Raw genomic sequence first — 5,480 nt, forward strand, 5'->3', positions numbered from 1 at the left:
TATGGGATCGTAACTATAAAACCATGTTTCGTCACCTGTTACTATATCCTACACCAAATTGATTCCCTTCGTTGAATCTGGTAGCCATGGCATTGCACCAAGTGACGCGATTTGTTTTTTGAGCCTCAATCAAATTGTGTGGGATCCACCGAAAGCACAGCTTTTTCACACTGAAATGTTTGTGTAGTATTGATAGTATTTGACTTATGCCTGTGCCTAAAGATGCCCGAATCTCATGGTATGTCACATGCCTGTCTATTTTGATCATACGGCGCACAACATCGATGTTTTTGTTGTTCACTGCAGTGGACGGACGACCATCACGAAATTCGTCACCGAGATTCACACGACCGCGTTTGAATTCTGCAAACCAGCTATAAATAATCGTCTTGCATGGTGCTTCATCGTCAAAAGCAGTTTGAAGCCGAGCAAAGCTCCGACGAGCTATTATATTACACTTAAACTCGTAGATAATCATACTACGAAAATTTTCACGAGTTAAATCCATGGTGATATAGACAACCAATTTCTAAAATATCGCTGCAATGTAAAAACAAGTGACAGCCAAAGAGTTCCATTTTCAAATGTTGTAATTACTTTTTAAATATTGTTTATGTAAGTGGCCATCGCTATCTGGGTATTACTATTGACAGTAACCTCCCCTTCTATCCACATATTCAAACTTTATCTAATAAAATTCGTAAACTCATTTATATTTTTAAGCACCTACGACATATCGCTGACAACAAAACCTTATGAAACGTATATCTGGCGCTAGCACAATCTCTTCTTTCTTGCTGCATCACGTGGTGCTGCTAAAAGTAATCTAATTGTTTTAGAACGAGCTCAGAGATGATTGTTGAAAGTTGCATTTTTTTAAATCCGATTTTTTCCTGCACCCCAACTGTACTTCGAAGCGAACGTACTATCAGTGCGAAAGTTGTATCTTCTTTCAACTTTATTACGGCAACTCAATTATTCTCCCTTCCAGAGCCTCCACTGTCTATAACAATCGAAGAATCTTCTCTAGTTCCGACCATAACAGCTCCAGAACTTCGTTTGCGCAAAAGTTCTTTCACTTCAGAGGTAGTTGACTTTACAATATATTTAATCATCTTCTCAATATCTTAAACCTTACAAAATATGTAATATAAATATTTTTCATATAAATATTATTACTAAGTAGGTAATTACGAAGTATTTGTAAAAATGTAGTTACTACGAAATTGAAGAGATAATTAAAGCGTAACCAATAATATACAAGCCTCACCCACATAAGCACGCACGCACGCACACACACGCACGCACGCACACACGCATACGCACGCACGCACATACACACGTACAGTCACGCACGCACATACATACACACACCGTTTTATTATGAAAACTAACACGGTTATCACACATTATAATATTAAAGTAACGGGACTTACTCGCGCAGTATTTTAGTCGGAAGCGGTCCGACTAGTTTCGACTATAATCGATGGTCTTCGTCAGGGGTTGAGTGCAACGTTCGCGACCGCGTCACGTCTAGCACTGCGCGCTGCGACTCTCTGCGCGCGCGCTGATGACGCAGTCCGCAGTGGGGAAATCGGGAGGCTGATACGTTGCATCAGCGCGTCCTGGAACTCTTCTTCGCTACTGCTGTCCGTACGATTGTTGTCGGGAACAGTCCAGCACACAGAGCTCACCACGTCGTTACCACTAACATCTGCAGCTGCATACCGAGCGCCGTGAAGACACAGCTTCCAGGTCGGTGGCAAGCTCCAGCCTCCGTCTCTATTAAAATTTGGTCGCCTACTTATTTCAATAGCCTCTAGGATTTTGCGGGGCCCAAAATACTTCTCTCGCGCTAAAACCTTAGCTTTATCAAACCTAATGTAGTGACCAGCACCGGAGCTCACACACTGTGGTGAGGGACCTGGTTACCTATATTACTAGTTTCAAGTTAGATTAGGTACCAGTCTCTTGCAAACATAATATAATATAAATCTGACTGTGTATATTATCTATATTCTAATGTAATTAATATGTTTATGGAGAAATAATAAATTTTTATTATTATCATTATTATACAGGGCGTTCCACGGCTATGCCACACGGAGGGGAAGTACTTTAAATACCGAAGATAGAAAATTTCACTTAAATGAAATCTTCTTTCAGTAAAATGTTCTATCTGTGGTATTTAAGGTACTTTCCCTAGATGTGGCGTAGCCGTGTGATGCCCTGTATATAATAAAGTATATACTAACTAAAAAAAAGGCAAATAACAAGACAGCAACATGAAGCAAGTTCATTTGGACCGACTTTAAAAAAAGCGTCGAAATAAAAATGAACGGCATGATTTGGGCAGACTACACCTGCGGGGATTGTAAGTCTTCCTTGCGGTCTACCCTTCCCCCTTTCACAATCTTCCTTTTTTTAAACCGACGGCGAAGATTTTAATACTGACCTTCATATGATATAGTCAACGGGCAAGATATGAAAAATAGAAAAGTAAAGAAAGAATAATAGAAATGTAATTTTCAACTTCAAAGACCTGGCAACACTGTATGTAATACAAAAAGATACAACAAAAAACATTTCGAGTTCTTAGGTTTTCGCGATTGTTATACATAGGAAATGAAACTATTTTTCGGATTTAAATCGTGTATATTTGTTTTTTCAAACAAACCAACGTTTCAGGTCCTTTACAGGTCCCATGGTCACGGTTGACAGACTGACGAAATGTTGGTTTGTTTGAAAAAACAAATATATGCAATTAAAATCTCAAAAATAGTTTCATTTCCTAAACAAAAAACATTATTAAAAAAGTCTTCATTTCGTAGGTAAATACATTATTTTATTATCAACTGTTATCTAAATTGATTGTAGTCTAGTTAACGCCGCTGTAGTTATGGATTCCTAGTACTCATAGAAGGAATTCCCCTCGTATGTTTATTATGTAGTTTGTTTGTCAGCTCCATAGCATATTACGTCTAGACTATACAAACTATATGGAAAAACATGACGCGTCGCGACGCTTCGACTCTGCACCAGTATGAGTTGAGCCTATAAACTTATTTTCTTAGTATTCGATTCAACATACCAATCTTTCTTAATTACAGTGCCTCAGTAAAGAAAACTTGCTTATTACAGTGATTGGTTTTTATATTTATTATTATTAATTCATGGTTTTCATCAAACACTATAATTTTATCTTGTATATTTTGTCAGTACGTTCATAGTCTAAATCAATCAAGCATACAACTAGAAATTTATAGTGAAATTTATTCAAATTAAATTCCATAGGTTAAGAGTTGACTAGGTCAAATTCAAAATAACATGATTAATTCAAATATAATAAATGTGTTATCGTTAGTAAAAATAGAACAAGTAAATTGATTGATAGGTAACATAATAAGGATCTTAAAATACAAATATGTGCGACAAAACAAAATAAACGGGCACAGTTTATCCAAACTAGTCCAAAATAATATATAAATGCGAAAGAAACTCTGTTACATTTTCAAACCTAGACGGCAGAACCAATTTTGATGAATTTTGATATAGAAATAGACGAGACCTGGGTAAAGGACATAATGCTACTTTTTGTCACAAAAATAAATCTTAAAGCGGGAGAAATAATGGTTGAAAGATTGTATAATAAACCAATAAAACTATGAAAATTAGTATAGTACATACGCTACTCCAAAAACTTATTATACGCAGACGAACTTACCAGCTAGTATGAAACAAATGTTTAATGCGTAACTAGTAAGTATGTTTCTATGCCCATAGAATGGCATATTGAACGTATATTGTTGTTGTAATATATGTAAACAAATGTATAGGTATATTGTAGTTCATTTGCATTTTTTTGTGATAATACCACTGCTTTTTTACAACAGTATTGCAGAATACTACGCTTTTGAACTTAAGTATACAGCGACTAGCAGAGGCAGAGTAAGCGAAACTTTATCGGGAATAAAGCATCCATCTTCGCTGTAAAGTTTAGGGACAATATTTGTATTGTGTTAAAAAAGAAAAAAAAAGGACATAAGGAAGGAAGGAACGGGGAAGAGTTAAAAGAAATCGGATCCAGTGGCGTAGCGGGAGAGGTGCATCCCTAAGACTTGATTCATATCATCGAGACGCAACGCATTATACTATTATATATTATTATTATATAGAGGATAAAGTGTCCCCACAATGTGAATCAACGCTAACTAGTCAAATTGGTTTTTTTTTACTTAAAATTAGACACTATTTGAGAAAACCATATCCTGAACAACACAAATGTAATGACGGCAGGCGAACATAAAAACACAATCGAGGCGAGCCTGCCCGAAAGAACTACTTTTATAATCGTGAAAATAAAGGGGGCAGCAAATTTAAAGTTAGCCCTCGGGCGGCAGAAATCGACGCTACGCCACTGATCGAATCGAAAATCAATTTCTCTAGTAGACACAGGGTACAATCAGACATAATAAAGTCACTCTATAATTATATAACAGTTTTGACGAGTCACTCTCAGCTAATGATTGGTCAAGAAATGTGCCCACACTTTTTGAAATTTAATTGGATACGACGCCAACACAACAGCCACTTTTCGTGGGAACGAGTGTATAACCAAGAGATTGGGTTCACCATGTAAAAAAAGCTCCTGTTTCAAGCTAAATTAGAACATTTTTCGGTAGCCACAAAACCTGTGGTTTGTTAAAAAGAAAACAAAAAAGAAACTTGATCCACATTCTCGACAATCAGCATTTTTTAAATATCATTCAGTTTAAAACTAACGAAGTATCACTTCCAGTTTCGAATATTTTAATTTGAAGAATTGTTTCTCACTTTCTGTGAAAAAGTAATGGGCCTGTCCACACAATGTGTGTTACGAGCGTTACTTGAAAATAACGGAACTGAAAGCTATGAATGCAAAATGGGCTGTCATACACAAACATAACTCTGGCAGTTGTTGAAAGATTGCAATTTGATACTGACAACTTTAGTGAGCAATTTTTACATGTGTTTTTTTTTATAATATCAAGTGGCGGGACGAACAAGTCGTGCGCCTGATGGTAAGCTACACGCCTGTACACAACAGTTGCAGTACCACTCTGAGCTTTAAATTGCAAAGATCTGAGGGGCACTGCCACTGCGCCCGTCACTTTGAGACATAAGTTGACAAGTCCCATGTGCCTACAATTTCACCAGCACCCTTACCCTTCTAAACCGGAACACAGTAGAGCTCCTTGCGAAAAAGTTTGTCTAGGGAAATACTGCCACCTTACCTATGTCTGCCGCCAAGCAGTAAAGTGAGCATTACTGCGTCCTCGTTTTGATGGTAAAGGATCCTGGTGGAAGGAGCTGGTGAAAAAAAATGCCAGGCGCAGTGCCGTGCCCCTCAGATCTTTGCCTTCAAACGCTTTGAGCGGCCGTGCAACTGTTATGGACAGGCGTGCCGCTGAAAAAATAAATTGTTGTTAACGTATTATAAT

Source organism: Hyposmocoma kahamanoa, unplaced genomic scaffold (assembly GCF_003589595.1).
Source record: "Hyposmocoma kahamanoa isolate Upper Pololo Valley unplaced genomic scaffold, ASM358959v1 66, whole genome shotgun sequence".
NCBI classification, from domain to species: Eukaryota; Metazoa; Arthropoda; class Insecta; order Lepidoptera; family Cosmopterigidae; genus Hyposmocoma; species Hyposmocoma kahamanoa.